At 40.4% G+C, this 17,878-nt stretch overlaps 1 protein-coding gene across 5 annotated transcripts in view; it reads left to right on the forward strand.

Moving 5' to 3' along the window:
* Positions 1-17,878, forward strand: part of FYN (FYN proto-oncogene, Src family tyrosine kinase) — a 139,974-nt gene that overhangs the window by 79,390 nt on the left and 42,706 nt on the right. For all 5 annotated transcript variants that reach the window (XM_026065558.1, XM_026065555.1, XM_026065557.1 and 2 more), the window contains exon 3: positions 5,459-5,594. The gene's annotated coding sequence lies outside the window, so the exon portion shown is untranslated. The remainder of the gene's footprint in view (positions 1-5,458; positions 5,595-17,878) is intronic.

Raw genomic sequence — 17,878 nt, forward strand, 5'->3', positions numbered from 1 at the left:
TTTGACCCCAAAACAGTATAGAGTCTCTTGCCAACTTTTACCTTGCAGAGAGGAGACAGTTGCATGTGGCTATTTATTGTTTATGTGCAATGGCTGTCCCAATAATAAATGGGTTAAGTATAAGAGAATACTTGAAAGTTACCTTTTAAAAAGCTACCTCAGACTTCCTAAATTAAAAACTAGTTTTGCAAAAACAAAGAAGTGACGTGTAACAGTCAGTCATGTTTCTTTTTTCAGCAGTGCTCGTTGGGTAACATCCATGAGTGGTTGCAGTGCTTCAGGYGGGCTTTACGCTGTTCTCCATAGATGCAGCATGACTCACGTTTTCTTACTATCTGGAATGCTGAGGTTCTGGGCCATAGCAAAACTCTCCAGAACTGATGCTTTCTGCTTCTGAAATTGATACAATTTGCATATTCAGGAAGTGTGCTTAATTCACAGGAATTTAAAAACCATAGCTGTGAAACCGAAAATTAACATGTATGGATATGAAAAGCTCAATAGCCTTGAAAAGAGGAATTTTAAAGCCCACTTACCTGAATCACTTACACAAATGTGAATGCAGTACAATAGTTTGAGACCTTTGGATTGCAGTTTAGCTGCAGGCTTGTTTTGTAGAATCAGGATAAATTGAATCTTGGCCTTGAGCTAGTATCTGTGTTTTGGAACAAACATCTCAATGCAGCACACTGCAGAAGGAAGGAAGTAGAATAGAAATTAGATCACTTTCCTTTCCTGCATTATTTCTTGTAAGCATGGTCTTCTACATATGGAATAAATATTTCCTGTTGTAAAAATATTGTAGCACTCTGCAGTTGCCAAACAACTGATAACCTACTATCGCTGAAAACTGAAAGTCATATTAGACTAGTGTGTTTAGGGTGAAGTGTTCAAAGCATGCAGATGATCAGATCTCCAGTGCTCATCCTGCTCTGAAAAAATAGTGAGCGTAAACTACCTAATAACTGTTGTGATTGTCATAACAATTGTAGCTTTGCAGTAGTGAAAAAATGATGAACCTTGACTCTTCATATAAATGGCAGTGTAATGATATGGGTACACTCAGTTCTTGCTTTTTGTTTGTATCATCATACCTAGCCAAAATCAGGTAGGTATCTTATCCTCTTTATTTCACTTGCTTTAATGCTATATTGTAGATGCTTTATTTATCTATCTAATACTGATTAGTAACCCCACTCCACAAGTTGTTTTTACAGCACCTTTAAGTCCTAACTGTGCTAACTGCACTGTCACTATACTGTGATAGCAACTGTATAAGTTGGAACCCAATTTAGTACTAGTAAACTTTTGACTTGGTTAAAGCCATCTTCTCATTCCTAGTATTAGAACAATGTTTCAACCATGCTTCTGCGGAGATGCTAAGATGTTAGAAAAAATGCTTTAAAAATAGAATAAGACACCATGAGAAGTTTAAGGAATTTCTTAGGATGTTAAGTCTTACTCTTGATCAGCCTTTGTCCTCTGAATCGCTAGAGCAGCAGTCCCAAAGTTATCTTCTGGAAGATTACACAAGGAGCAGGATACCGGACACTGCAGTGACTGAAGTGTTGGATARTTTCTGACGGCTTGTTGCTGTAAGACCCTAATTCCCTGAACATCAAAACACTTGCCCGGGTGCCCAGCTGAAAAGGCCAGGCAGCCTCTACCAGTTTGATGATCAGCCAAACTGTGGACCACACTTTGTGGCCACGTTTTGGGTCAGGTAGCTCAGGTAAAGGGTGGGAGATGATGAAGGATAAAAGACTATTTTTGCCTTGTGTGGGGGTGGTTTGATATTCTGGATCAAGTAGTTTCAGTAGCTGTAACACATGATCACTCGTCTCTCAGAGACCCTGCTTCTTACAGACACTGAAAATGGTAATGTCTGTCTGTCTCTCTATTGTGGACAGATAGCAGATGCATACTTTTATTGTGGTAGAGTGACCCACACAAGTAGTTGCAGTAAAGGGAAGTGAGGATAAGTTTCTTCACAGGGCTTTCTCTCCTTGGAAGCACTCTAGGTACACAGAAAGGGGAAGCTTTGGGGATCTCATCTGGCTTTTGCGTGATACCATTACAGACARTCTGTCTGCATGGATTGATGGGGAGCTGAAGGAAAGGGAGAACATTCCTCTGGGACAGGAGGAGGCCTTTCTTAGGAAAGGAAGGAAAAGAGGGAGGAGGGAATCAGGATTTTTGGTTTGGGATTTGTTTGTTTGCATTCCTTGTGTAAAGTTGACAGACCAGCCATTTTCAGCCTTCATATGGTCCCCCATGATAACTGTGCCCCTGTTCTGTGTTTTTTCTCTTCTCCTTTTGTACAGAAGTTATTTCAGGAGCAACTGTGACCAGTTAGAGAAGAAAATTTTTAGTTTACTCTTTTATTCTCAAGGTAGTCATCATGGCTTCCTTGATTTAGTTTCCTACCAGCATTCACCTTTCCCTTGGAAAATATTCCCAGCTTCTGTTCTTGCAGTCCCTGTGCAGAAGAATAAAAAGTTGCCTTGATGTTCCCTGGGTTGACATCAAACTATGCAGCCTCAAGGTCTTTAAAGCTTGGGTATTTAAACCAGTGGCAAGACAGGAACATTTCATGGTCTTGAAAGCAGACCTATACAGTTCCTTATTTTTTAGAAGAATGAGCGACAGGGTTTGCTTTAAGGTGAGGGAACTGTATTAGTAACTCTTTTGAATTTACTGTAGCCATAAAGATCTGAATTATGCTCTTCCTGCGGTTTGAGATTAGTATCCTAGATGGAACAGATGTTTCATGTGTTATACAGAAAGAGCCAATTATATATATGAGTCWCATGTAAATCTAAGCTATAAATCAAATGCTGTATATATATCCCAATGATGCTGTTGAAGTGTTTGTCTTAGTTTTCCCTTACTTAGCATATATTAGTTTTACTACTGAGAGGTATGCGTTTGTTTGGCCAGGTTTTAGTTTGCGCTCTATTTTCTCTTATTGTTTTCTTCAGTGAGGAACGGAGATGTGGTAAAACCCTTTTCTAGCCTCTGTTTACATCAGCACATTCGATCTGCCTGCGTCCAAAAGAATTATGTCAAAACAATTGCCTGCATTTGTTTCTTAGCATGTTCTCCAGCAGCACTGTCGCTCCAGGGTCAAACTGGAATACATTAAAGTGGAATTGGGGCAGAAACTGCAGCCAGCCTCAGGTCAATGATGCCTCTTGAGATTTGCAAAAGTGACACTTCTGGGGTTCATTGCATTAACTTTCATAGCATTTCTGAGTCTGGTCTGGGTGAATTGCAAAGGCGGATGGTTAGTCTCACATACTCCTGTTTAATTCTTTCTCTGTGTGCCTGGAGTAAAAGGACAAGCTTAACTTCTGGCTCATTTCTTAATATTTCAGAAAGGGGTTTTTTTTAATCCTTATTTTAAATTTATTTGCTTCTATGTTGTTTCTATGTATTTATGTTTAGGAAGATTACCGTGATTGCTTCGTCTTTTGAAATAAATTTGTGAATTCTAGCCTATATGATCTCTGGATGAATGAAAACTAGTGCATCTTCTGACATAAGCAAAGTCTTTAGAAGGAGTAAAAAATACAACTGCACACCTGCTAAGCAGGGCACCCTAACGCTGTAGGACATAGTTGGGTTGTGACAGAGAATGGGGGAGAAAAATGCATCCAGGAGGACAAAAGATGTTAAGATATAAAGATGCACAGTTCAAACTGTACTTTATCAAATTCTGATTCATCTTCTATTAGTAGCTCTGAAGCTTTGCTCTTGATAACCTTTTTACAAAAGTTTTGTTCTTTTAGTAAATAGAGTTGCCGATCATACACCTTTGAGTCTCAAGATCTGTTGACAGGAATTCCAGGTATAGCAGAGACTATTTGTTGGTGGTGTGTGTGGATGAATGCATGTGTGTATATGTGTATATACATATGCGTATACATACATATATATACACACACACACACACACACACACATCAATAACACTTGGACAGACTTTTTTCCTCCCTAAAATTTTCACAAGCTTTATCACTTTAGCTCACTCTGCAGTTTTGTATTACGAACAGTTTGCCTATGATGGGATGCTACTTTTGATTGTACTAGTCTATGCTGTATTTTAGCAGCCATCACGTAGTGAAAGTGACTGAAAGTGCCAAATACACATTTTTTTCTCACCTGTTGAAAAGAGAACTATCTGTTGAATCACAATTATTTAAATATAATGAAATATTTGTATGAAATAATGCCTTTTAAATCTCTGGAGTGGCATATGTGAACCAACACTGAGCTCAACTAATTGAGATTCTGCAAATAAAACAGATAAAATAATTTACATTGCAGCATTCAGTCATAAGCAAATTCATTCCAGAAGCTTAAAATGAGCTGATGCCAGCAACTGGCACAGATCAAACAGTCCCCAGTCCCCTTTTGCCACTCCTACACATTGATGGGATTAATACTTTCTGGCCAAAGGCCCAGGTTAAGACAGACAGTGTGGACAAAAGCTTGTACTGTGTCCTTAAAAACCACTAAACTTAAATATTGGCAAGCTGCAGGATGAAGGAAATTCAGTAGCCAGAGCCCTGCACTGAGTGCAGAGCCCTTAGCAGCCTACTTGCCAGAATCCAGCCTTGGGATGCAGAGCCAAGAGCTTTCTTGGCAGCATCCAGTTCCCTCAGCAGGGTGAAGGGAAGAAAGGAGAAGAAATGTGAATATCCTGCATGACCTGGGAGGTGCCTGCTGGAGCAGTGCTCACATCCACTTATCCCATTTAAAGACACTAGCTTGTTTTCCTCAACAAGGCAGTTAGTTCCTAAGCTCATCCTGAAAGGATTGCTACTGCTCTAAGAGAGGAGTGGGTGTTTTTTAATGGGAATGCAAAACACTGTCAGACACTGTGATCACTCATCTGACCACCCATATTATGCAGACAATGGATCTTACCTGAGGGAACTCCTGCTTCATGCCTTATAACCAAGGCTGAATGGCTGTGCATCCTTTTTAAATCAAGAATGGCTATCTTTCTAACTTTGCGGAGATGAGCAGTGCATCACAGCCTGTGGTGTGAAGGATTTCACTAGTTAATTGCCCATAACTGATCACTGCTGAAAAAGCAAAGCAAAATTGCTCGTTTCCAGTTTGGATTGGATTAGTTTCCACTTCCACTGAGTTTTCCACCTTTGCTAGAATAGAGCCTGCTGTTATCAAGTTTGTTCCCTGTATGAGTACCTCTAGACTGTGAGCAAAACAACAAAATTTAAGCTTTTTGTTTATAATGAAGCCTTCTGTTACTCAGTGTTTTCAGTTCTTTAATCTTTCTCCCCTGAACATTCTTCAGTTTTTTCAACACCTCGTTTGAAAAATGGAACAGCAGAACCTGATACATTATTCAAGTAGCAGATGAACGAGAGCCAAATACAGAGTTACTAAAATCTACCTGCTCATCCTTTACTTTTCATTTGTTTTTACAGCTGAGGCTTGTATTAGCCCTTTTGGCCACAGCCTTGCATTGGGAATTCATGTTGAGCTGATTGCCTGCCAGGACCCCCAGTTCTCATATTTAGTCTCTGCTTCGGAGGATAGAGTCCTCTCTCTCCCTCTCATCCTGTAAGTATGACTTTCATTCYTTATTTCTATTTAGGTTATTTTACACTTGGCCATATTAAAACTGAAACTGTTTGGTTGCTCCCATTTTTCTACAGATCCCAGTTGCTCTGTGTCAGACTTGTCCTTTTGTTATTGCTCTTTTGCTGTCCCCACTCTTATATCTATCCACAGTGACTTAACTTTAATCCGGGTCACTGATGAGGCTATTAAATAGCAAAGGAATGATCACCAGTTCCTGTGAGAACCCAATAGGAACACATCTGTTTGCTAATAACTAGTTCCCTATTTGCAGTTACACTTTGGATCCCATCATTGATCAACTTTTTAACATATTTAATATGGTTATGGACTCAGATGTGACTCCAGTACAAAATATGTTTGAGTTTCTTACCTGACCTCCTACAGGGCTCTCCGTGTATGGAGACTTACTGTCAGTGTATGGAGCACACTCCCTATGGACTTCAAAGCATTCAGTTTCTTGATTAAGATGTTCTACAAACCAAGTCAAATGACTTAGACTTGTAATTCTATGAACAACACTGCCTTCATCAAATGAACTTGTAATTTTAGCAAGGAGTAACATCAGATTAGTTTTACAGGATCTGTTTTCCTTGAAGCCAAGTTGATTGACTTTAATTACAGAGCTTTCTTCTAAGTTTTTATTAAATGAATCCTGTGTTGGCTGTTCTGTCCTATGCAAAATACTGGAAACAACCAACTGGCCTGTAATTACTTTTTACCTTTCTTAAGTGCTGGCACAACATGAACCTTCTTCATGTCCCTAGAACTTCCTCAGTGGCCCAGAACTGCTTTAGAAGCAGCAGCAGTAGCCCAGAGGCTAGTTCTTTAAAAAATTCTGAGACAAGTTTATTTGTACCAACTGATTTGAAATACCTGTCTTGTATCAGACTCTTAATGTCCTCTGTAGGTACTACTAGAGTGGGAAGTTATTTCATCATCGTCATAAATAGATCATCTGGCTTGTTACCTGCAGGCTAATCAGAAATATTTACTAAATAACTTCTGCCTCTGCTGTGTTATTGTGAATGATTCTACCACTTCTGTTGCTTAGAATTCCTCTTTCTTAATCTGCTTAGAAGAATAAAAAAAGACATATCTTACTCTACTTGCCTTACTTTTTTTCTAGTATCTTCTTGCTTCCTTTATATAATCTTTAATCTAGGTTTTATATTCATTGTTATCTTTTCCTTTTTTCCCCTTCATGTGCTGGTTTTATATATAACACTTTATATCTTTTTTCACATCCCTAGTAAACCCAGCTGTTGTTTTTTTTGATTGCATGTTATTTTTAACTAGCCCAGTCTTCTTTTCTCAGTTGTAGGCATTTAGCAAACATCTTAAACTATTCCCAAATATCAGCAACTTTCTTTACTTTCTTTCTTCCATCTGATATGACTCCCATTTGTTTTAGTTTTGGGAAATTACCTCAGAAATCATGCCTTCTGTTTTTAATTTGTGGATAGATGAAGTATATGTTCATATATTGTATAAAATTTTACTAGAGTGGATTTTAATGCAATGTACAAATTTTATTTGTRCATAAAGTGTCAGTCCTTTTCAATCTGAACAACCAGTAACCTTCTGGGTTTGTGATCATTTCCTGTCTACTAAGCCAAGATCTAGAGCAGGGGCTGTCTGGCTCCTCTGTTAAACCACATATGACTTGCAGGCAATTCAGGTGTAGCTACATCATATGACTAGCAGTAAGCTGTACTTTTGCCAGCACTGCAGCTCCTGAGTGTTACTCCCTGGCTGTGGGAGGGAGTAAGTCAACAGGTCCTGCTGTGATTGAGATGGTAGCATGACCATGATACTTGTATATAGGTGTTGAAGAAGCCAGTCATCCTATCCTCTAATGTGTTTCTAATAATCTGTAACAGATGCCAATACCTCATCTTGGGTGATTTCATTACTATCCAAGTTGACTTACATCCTAAGTTGTCAGTCACTCAAACAGATGTCATTTGTGACATAGAGTGCCTGTCAATTCCCCTCTTCCGCTTGGGCTTCTTAAATTGGTTTTAACTATTTCTTTTAATATTCCAATAATATGAATCTATCTATTAGTTTTCAGGAATATTAACTTGAATTGCTGCTGAGCAGACATATGGTTTATCCATTTTTCAGTTCACCTTTCAGATGCTCATAATTAACATATAGGCAACTGAGAAGGGTCTCATCTTCTTACAGCCTCTGCTTTGTTTAACATTGTGCTTGATATTATGTTTTTGTGCTAAATGTGTTTTTGGTTGCTTATTTAATCTGATTTGTCTAGCCAGCCTGGCTTATGGAGTGTGTATTCTTTTCTGTTGAGAGGAGACATCCTCTTTAAATACCCTCTCCCCATAGGCAGTATAGCACGGTCCACAAGTCTGATAACTGCACGCTGTGCTACTCACCTAGTTGTTAACTTCTGCAGTCTTCATTTTTTTATCTTTTTGTGCCAGGAAGCAGGGAGGAACTCCAGACTGGATCTCCAGATCTCCTGAGTTACCTATGCTTATGTAATCTATGAGKTGTATCACAAAGCAGTCTCCTTCAGTGAAACCGTGCCTGTCAGCTCCAGATTATTCTCCAATTCTGTACTTCTCTTTTGTGTCTTAAATCCACAGAAAGAGCACAAACTTCTCTTGTCTGCCTCTTCCTCATGCAGTGCTCTTTTCATTCTCCTGATGAGGATGGTTGGAGCTGTTCTCGTGGGCGCTCTGGATCAGTGCTTTACAGCTGCTCATACTCAGAGTATCAGTCAAAGTGGGGAGGGCATACAGCAAATGTGATGGGGAGCATAAGCACCATCTGCAAAGTGTTGCCACAGTGTTTTGTGGATGTGCATTTGCTTGCTCATATGTGTGCTGTGGGCTTGTGGACAACCTGATGATTTGTGGGTCCTGGTGGTCCCTGGATCACAGGTCAAGGAACGCTATTGTAGATAATCCTGCATGCTAGGTTGAGCAAATGTTCACCTGAGCAAACATCCACCCTTTGTTCTGTGTGACTAACAGATCTTCAGGTGTGTTTTTAGCATCTTTGCAGATGTTCCTTCATTCACAGACCAGATTTAAAGTGCAGTTTCTTCTCTTAAGCATATGAACCTTGAGCAATAAAGAGAGAGCAAGAAAAATAAAAACATCACACTTTCTCTGGCTTGAGGGGAGGAACTATAAAAAAAGTGTTTGCGTCTGCTGTTTTTGTCACTGATTGAGTAAAAGAAAACCTGGCTGAAAGAGGCTCATCCATCCTCCTGACCAAAGGCAGTACCATCCCTGGCAAATAACCTGTCCGGCCTTCACATTGCCTTAGGCAATCTATTCTAGTTTTTTTGCAGTCCTTACCACTAGAAAGGTTTTTTTTTTTTTTTCCTGACATCTAACCAAGTTATCCAAAACTGCCATTTAATCCATTACTTCAGTGTGACTTTCTGCTTAGGACATTAAGGATTACCTCCTAGAGCTACAACGAGCAGATTGTAGCAGCTTTAAGCTGAAGAACCAGGTTCCAACCTGCTGCTGAGAGTCACTACCCATGAGCATCCCCTGCAGATCATTCCCTGAGCAGTGCATGTAACAAACTCAGGTTCATGATGAAATCAAGTTAACCCATCATTTTCTTTTATACTTGCCCTCAGACATGTGCTTAAAAATAGATCTACCATATGCTTAGTGAACAGGCACTAAAAATGAGGTGTTTTGATCAATGTATTCAGTCCCTACGTGGAAAGCTGGGGTAACATTATCTAGCTCTAGAATCCATTTTTCATGGCCCTCAGCTGGCATCAAATCCCTTTTTAAGCCCCATGTGACTAGAAGAGAAGAGAAGTCTTTCTCTCTCCTTCCTTCCCTCCTGATTTCTCCCACCATGACCCCTTTTCTAAACTCTAAGTCCCATTTCTTGAAGCACCTGTGATGTTCTCCCTGTGTTTCTTGTTGTTGGATCATTCTCCTCCTGGGTGTGACRTTCTGATTCAAGAGGTGTACCAACCTACCAGTCAGGGCAGGCTGTGGGATTAATTATCAAAAATGAAAACTCATCAGTCCTACAGCCCTATATATTGATAAATATGCTACTGGTGAGACCTCTTTTCTGTGCAAATGCAGGCAGAGCTTTAACATCTTACCATTACTGACACAGTCCACCTTCAACACTGTGGTTGTTCACTGGCCTTTGTCACCATGTCACCCCATCTTGTCTGGGGTCTTTATCTGTAAGCATCTCTGCAGTTGTAGGGAAAGCCAGTTGCAGTTATGGTGAGAAGACTGAAAAATTTCTTTGTGAACTGGCCACAGACAAATTTCTGCTCCTTTTCAGGAAGGAGAGTATTTTTTCCCCAGCATAACTTGGCAAATATGAATTTAAATAACACTTTTAAAATATTAGGAGTAGTAGCATAGATGAAATGAGATCCCCTTTTGGAGGACTCTTCTGGAGGGAACAGAGTCCTGAATAGTCTCAAAGTAAATCATCTTATTTGAGACTCAGCTTGCTCCCATTTCCTTGCTGACACATACTCCGACTTCTTCAGTCGTAAAACAGAAATCAGACAAAGCAGAGAAGATGTTAGTTTTGCTTGTGCACAAGCAACCGGTGGGGGAGAGGGGACCGCTAGGGGGAAGAAGCAATATATTTTGAGGGAAGATCTTTCAGTCTGCCTCATATATTCCAGAGAAGCAAACAGGCAAAACTTCTTTACCTCTCCCCTTCCCTATTCCCCCTTCCTTCACTGCCTTTCCCAATTCACATTTTGCATTCTCTTCTATGCAGCTCCCATGCTGTGAATCAGATGAACACCCATTAATCCTGGGTAGCTTCTAAAAATAAGAATTGAGAGAAAAAATCAGAACAGTTCAAATCAACCTGCAATCATCTTTCTATTCTCTTATAGGGGGGAAAAGAAAGAGGAAATCAGTGGAGTTACTCTTTCACTTCTTTTCTTTCCAAGATAAAATGACTGTGCTATTTGCAGCAGTTGTTCTTTTGATACAGGTTTTCTAATTTATGTACTTAAAAGGCACATTAAAAGTTAGGAGCATTAGCTCAAAATGCTTATGCAGACCATCCACCCACTTTTTTCTGCTAGTGAATAGAGCTACCACAAGCAGCTTGATGAAGGAGGAATGTAGCTTGAAATCATACGTTGAATTGACATTGTATTCTTATGTGTTACTCAGAACCAAGGATAGACCCATCCTTTTGGGGCTTTTAATTGTATAGTAAACAGTGTGTTTACTTTGTATATTTACTGCCTTTAGCGCTTAATTTCAAAGCTTTCTTGAACTCCTTGTAAGAACAGAAAAAAAGAAAGAAAACCTAACTGAAGATGTGAATCTGGCTTGCTCTTCAGTGTATGAATGTAAAACCTGCAGGCTTTCTTTATCAAGTTAGTTATAAATAGGTCTCTTTCTTTTAAATTGCAACTGAAGTTTAGCTGTTGGTGGAGAGAGAAAAAATAAAACAAGAATTTCTTCATGCAACAGATCCTCCTGAGCTTTGTTTTTCTGGGACATCTCCTTCTTAAAGTAATAAATACCCTAGGATGATACAGGGTTTAACTCAATGACTGTTACTTTAAGAGATTGCAGGGTGAGATTTTTTTATTTTCTTCGAAGGTGGTGGTGGGGTTTCTTCTTTTTTTTTTTTTTTTAACTGAAAGGAGTATATCACAGAGAATGGAAAAGAATTCACTGTTTTTGAAAAAGATGAGGCCATAACATTCACAGACTCATCTGGCAAGGAAAGAGCAGAAAACAGAAAGAGTGGCAGAGTGGTCTTTTGTCGGCAGTCTGGAGGACTCGCCTCCTGTTCTTTCCTTAGTTGCATTGGGGAGCTTTTGATTACGCCTGCTCAAACAGCTGCATTGTGCTAATGTGTTTTCTTGTGGCCTTGCCAGGTGACCCTCTCACCCGCCGGCTACGGGCCAGTTCCACCACTGCAACTGTCCCTTAAACAAGAACCGTGAGTGGGGGCACCTTCTGCCACTGCCACCCAGCTGGAACACTGATTTTTCTTGTTCCTCTCTAGCTTGTAACTTAGTTTTGATTAGTGTTCATACTTTGAAGCAACACAGGAGCCAGTGAGGTGCCCCGCTAATATCAACAGCGGGAAGATGGGCCTGTTTCTCAGACATTCATCACTCCTCCTTCCTGGCATGTGGTGGCCGCCTGTCCTGCCCCGTGGACAGCTGTGCTCACAACCTCTGACAGAAACCAACCATCTGGTTGTAGTTTGTCCTTCAAATCCTTCCTCATACACCTCCCCTTTGCCAGCTGCCCTGGCCTCTGGGGCTGGCTGAAATTAAGCAGGCAAGAAGCAGCACAAATCTTCTTCATCTTGCATGCCTGGCTTTTAGCTCAAGTCCCAAAGGGAAAAAAGAAGGAAGGCAAACACAGAGAATATACTACGCAGAAATGTGTTGCAACTTTAACATTGTCTGTAGTGTCAGGAAATTGTTGCCAAGGCCTCAGCCCCAGTCACTCTGTCAATGTGAAAGAACAGCAGGACACAATGTGGCACTTCAAAGCTCAGAAACAAAGTCTGCTTTCCTGGTGGCAGTGGGAACTTTTCATTTTCCTGGATCATTTCTGGCCATTCTGACCATTGTAGAAGGCTTCCAAATCAACTTTAGACCAACAAAAAACAATAGTAAGAGCTCTCCAGCACTGCAAAAGGCATTTGCCTTGAGCCAGAACTRTATAGCAGTAGGAGTTCCTCTAAGACTGCTCTTCCTACTGCTCCTCCTATGGGTGTTCATTGACACTGAGCATGGCCTGCTCATGTTGCCAGACTTTTGGCTGCTGCAGACAAACAAGCAATTTAAATGCTGAGATTTTTCTGCTTAGCCCACTAAAGCAGAATCTGGGGGTGGAGCTTTCTCCTCAAAAATCTCTTCAAAAATCAAATGAATGCAGCCCAAGCATTTTTCAGTGCTGTTTTTCACATGAATATGCTGTTTGAATGCATTCATTGGTCCAGATATGTTCTTGACTCGAAGTTTTGCCCTGGCATTTCTGGCCTTTTGTTCAGGAATACCACATTATGTATGTGAGATTTTCTGTATATCCTTAATAGTCRCAGGATATCCAATGATAGTACTGTCTCTTCTCTGATTTATATGTATTAATGCAGTATGATAGGTGCAGTGCATGTGTAGATTTACAGCATTCTACACAAATTCCCAGTCTTCATCCTCTTTAAAGGCTGAAACAAATCTATCATATTGCAGTACAATTCTTTTCCTTCTAGAATGGGCTGTTGGTTTCAGTGGTTCCATCAGGTATAAAAATATGTACATGTATAAGGTAACCTGCAACCTAAAGCCTGAGAAATAGTAAATAATACCCAACAGTTCTTATTATTTTAAAGAATTCATTGTATCTTTCTGATCTGTTTCATGATTCCTACAAATTGTGGAATCACTGATCAAACTGCAATGAAGGCAGTCTTCTAAAAGGTCCCAGAGTTAATAGATATAAATAAACAATGCAGCAACTGTTGCTATTTTATTCCATCTGTCTAATTCAGGTTGGCTTGAAACTGACACAAAGTGAATTCTAGAAATCCAAAATGCTGCTATCAACATACCTGTAAATCAAAGAGAAAAGTCAGTAAGTGGAGACCATCAGAGCTAGTGGCCTACATATGACTAATTTTGAATGCCTATTTGTTGCCCAGCTTGACATGCCTTCTTAATGGCTTGTAATAGTTGAAGTGAGTGAGGAAGGCTTTCCTGAAAATTGGATTTTTTTTTAACGTGTCTCAGGTTTGTGTGTCAAAATACTTACTCCATCAGTTTCTCCCCAGGGAGCTAATAATGGTGACTTAGAAAGTAAGATGTTCCAACTTTGGGATAAATTTCTGTGTATGTTGATTATTCCCTATATCCAGCCGCAGGAGGCATTCCACAGAAAACTTAAAGTCTCTTTCTAAAAATTCTTGCTATTCTTATTCTTGGAAGTCTTTTTCTGTACTTCTTACATCTTCATGATAACCCAGAATGTAGCATTTCAAATATTAAATCCTACTGTAACTTATGAAATTGTGGCTTGATATCACAGACTGATACTTCTGTAGTGCTTTCAGCAAAACATAAAACACCAAGAAGATATCCCTTAGAGAGTATTATTTCACTGCCGTGCTGGATGCATCCCTTGGTTTGATTAACAAGCATATTCACCACAGAGGCGGAATGAAAGCCCAGGATTTTGTTCTTCTGATTCCCTTTCAACATAACTGTTTTTTAACTCAGCTTTCCTGCTGGTGGTGCTTTCATGTCAGTTTGTAAGATTTGGTCAGAAGATAGTGGACAGTTACCATTCGTCCAGTCTTGTCCTTTCATCTCTTTCACAGAAAGAAGTTCTCCTAAAAATATACAGAATTTCATTCCAAATAAAACTGTAAAGAGGAAGAAGAATGCACCCCTGCTGGATCTGAACATGCTCCATGTCTCGTCTGCAGATTAAAGCTCTTTTCTATGGTGATGTGCATCACTAGGCAAGGGGTTGGAGGGTAGATGCCATGGCATGGATAGGAAGACACAGGTAGAGGTTTCCCTGCATTTCCTTGTGTCCCTCCCTCAGGCTTTGTAAGAGATACACTTTCTTCTAGAGCACTCAAAAATCAGATTCTGGAGAATGTAGAAACTTCTGATGCTCTCAAGGAGCAAATTTACACTGGTTATCCTCCTGTCTGTCTTTTCCTGATGGTTTATAACTGCAGAAGCAAGAGTAGATCATGGCTAATCAATACTTTTTGTTTTTTCAAATATCACATATCCTTTTAAAATAAAAAGTATGAAAAATAGTCTTCATTAGTACTCCTAGATTTTTCCTGGGCTTCTGTTAGCTAACAGAAAACTTGTTTTGTTTCTGTTAATGGAGTGGATGCCTGGCATTTGCTGATGTTTCAGTTTTAGCTTCAATTTTTGTATTGAGAACCAACCACCCTCTAGAAAAAGTGGAGGAGGTGATTAATGTTAATAATAATAGCATTAATAACATCTTCATAGGTGCTGTGGTTAAATAAATAATTAATAATGAAATTGTTAATTTTGTATCTTCATCCAATAACGTTTCCACCATGTGGGAGGAAACTGCTATTTTGGCTAGCCTGATGTTGGATTGCCTGCAATGTAATTGTTAGAGTCCAAGAAATATAACAAGGGTGAGAAATGAGACAAATAACATAATGGTTTTTTTTAATTTGTCTCTAAGGAAATCTTATAAACCATGTAAATGTTCTATATTTTCATGAAAACAAATGTTTTATATTGCCCGTAAAAACACATCTTTAAAATAAACAAATGCAACTTGTTTGCATTAGAAAAGTTAATTTTAATTGAGCTACTTATGTACTTTCTAACAATACCAGTGACAAATTATGATAATGCTGCATGACCCATAACTCATACATCTGAGAAACACTGTCTGTCCTAAAGGAAACTTAATAAAATCTTGTTCCTTTACTCTAAGTTGCGCAGCATGTTGGATGAACAACGTTGTATGCTCGTCTCTAGAGAATTCAGTGTAAAATAGTTCCAGATTTTGTTTAGTGATCCCAGAGCTGGCTGAATAACTCCAGCCTTCCAAAACTGCAATTGCTAACATGCAGGGTGGTGAGACTTTAGGGTATTAACTGCCCGCTCTGTGATACTGAAGGAGATTAGTCTTTGGAATCCTTTCCTTGATATAAAGAGTGACACTGAATGGAGGTTATATTTATTGTCTATGAAAACTCTAAGTTAGCTCAAATCACTTCAAGCCTATACATGCACACATGTATTCTCCCACATTTAGCAAAATCCCCAGCTTTTCTAGCTAGTGTCTTTGAGCCAGGAATAGACAACTTGCAAGGACTTGGCTTGAAAAGATGCATGCGTGTAACCCGCTCTGTCACATTTCACAAGAGGCTACAATCAAGCAGTCTTTATCCTTGGATTGTCTAGACACTGTAACAAAGTGGAAAAGGGCAAAGTGAAAGAAAAAAGCCCTCTTTGTCAGTCATTCGCTGTGCATCAAACTCTCCTTCCCTCTACATTGCCTGTGCCAACAAAAAGATAATGGGAACAAAAAGCAAACTAAAAATCAGAAGGTGATAATTCAGTGGTTCTCGATTCATATCATCCCTTTACAAAAAGAAAACCCCCCAAACTGTTATTTTACTGACACTACCAGTACATATGTGTACCATCTCCTGGTTTATTCACTTTTTTTCAGAATTAATACTTTCGATGATTTTCTTTGGCAGGTGATCTGTAGCTCCAACTTTTTTCTCATCAATTTACTTAAGTGTGTAAATGAAGTATGTAGGGCTGGCTCGTCAGCGCTTGTAACTAGCTATCTGAACTCTTCCCAGACGCCAGTGGAGATTTTTTTCCCCTACACAGCTGAAAGTTTGTGAATGAGCAGTAGGGCTACTTGAAAAATAATTCTCTCATTTATATTTTTTTCATGTCTGCAGAAGCAGCAGCAACAAGAAGAGAACCTCTTTCGTCATCGTCCCCCACCCACAATTTCATGTTTCCCTTCTCTTCTTTTCTTTCTTTTCCTTCATTTGGTTTTCTACTTTTTCCAGTGAAAACACAGGGGAAAAACTAAGAGAAGAAACAGAGCTGGGTAGGGGGAAGGAGGTGATAGAGTTTCACAGGGAGGTACTGTTTCAAGCCGACAAAATGGCTGCTGTGATTCTTTTTTAAATAATGAAGCCTGTGTATCACTCAGCTGTTTTGAAGCGCATACATGTATGTTCCAGCACTTACAACGATTAATTGTTCTTCTTTAATGGCTCAGTCATCTCCGTTCAAATCGTCTGCACTTCTGCGCTTCTTTTCGCTCTGGAGTTTCCCTCATACCATCGCCCAGCGCATTTGCATAGCCGCCCGGGTTTGGCTGCCTGTGTGCCAGAGGCGAAGCTTTGCAGAGGCGTAGCGGGCTCCTGGTGCGAGGCCCCGGCACGGTGGCTGCGCCAAACTGCGGCGTGGGACTCCCAGGGCTCTCTCAGCACTCAGAGGAGCGAGACGAGCCCTCGCACCACAGGGGCCTTGCCGACCACATCGCTCTGCTTCACTTCCTGGTGTTGCCTGTGTGACTCCTGGCTCCGAAAGGAGCCGGAGAAGACTCGACCTTAAGCTAAATTGCTAAAGAGAGGGTCTCTAGGACTAGACCACTCTGCTTTTTAAAAAGAGGCAGCACAGAGCTCTGCGTAACCAGTTTTTCACTGCTATTTTAAACTGGGCACCTCTGCGCCCAGCGCAGTCCCTGTGGGGCTCTCCCAGAGCCGCTGCTGGGCTGGCGTCGGGGCTGGGCGGCCTCGAGTGCCCATGCAGGACCCCACGCCTGCGACACCGGCCCGGGGCAGCCCTGCCACTGCAGCAGCCCCGTTGGCAGCCACAGCGCTTTGCACTCTCCAGGCTGCTGGCCTCTGCAACCACTTTTCCCTTGGCACTTTCTGCACTTTGGTGTCTTCAGGGACACAAGCGCGCGCTGCCTGTCCTGGCAAACGCGGGGTGGGGAGTTCTTGTTTCTGTTTCATCCCTTCCCGCTTGCATTGAGAGATTTCCCAAGTTTTTGCGAGGGGGCTCCATTGAGCGCATGTGTTGTCTTGAAGGAAATAAAGAAATGGAAAAAGGGCATCTCTGAGTTGAGAGGAAGAAATGATAGAACGTGTGCTGACTGCAGACAGCGCTGGTCAAGGCATGGCAGCTCAGGAAAGTGTATTCAAGTGGTTGTTTTTCTGAACACGCTGGCAGAATGACTGGCAGTGTCTTCAAACTGTGGAAAATACCCTCGAACAGAAGGGGTTTTATAATTAGGCAGGCTAGATTTAAGAAGCAGGTATCTATATTATGAGCTATCACAGGCAAACAGCTACTGCATAATTTTTCAGGCATTAGCAGCAATGGAATATGCTTTTTCAGAATCCCCTGAGTTTGTCAAAACCAATTTCCTGTGTTGATCCTGGGGTAAGGCATACCAAATAGCCAGCCTGGCAGCTACAGAAAAATGAGGATATTTGCAAAAGGATGTGCTTTTTATTTACCCTAAGTGGAGGATATTGGCTGAAATGTGAAAAGAAATATGAAAAAATAGTTGCCTACCTCTCTATACTTTTTTTTTCTGTTCTGTGACTCACTTTCTCCCCTCATGTTCATGTATTCTGGACAAAGTATGTTGGGCTAAGATTAAGAAAGTTTGTCTCAGTGTTTTTTTTCTTCCTTTTTAAAGATTTTTTCTGTTGTCACTGCTCTTTCTTGTAGCCCTGTGCTTAGAGTATGT

Source organism: Apteryx rowi, unplaced genomic scaffold, assembly GCF_003343035.1.
Source record: "Apteryx rowi isolate R43461 unplaced genomic scaffold, aptRow1 scaffold_229, whole genome shotgun sequence".
NCBI lineage: Eukaryota > Metazoa > Chordata > Aves > Apterygiformes > Apterygidae > Apteryx > Apteryx rowi.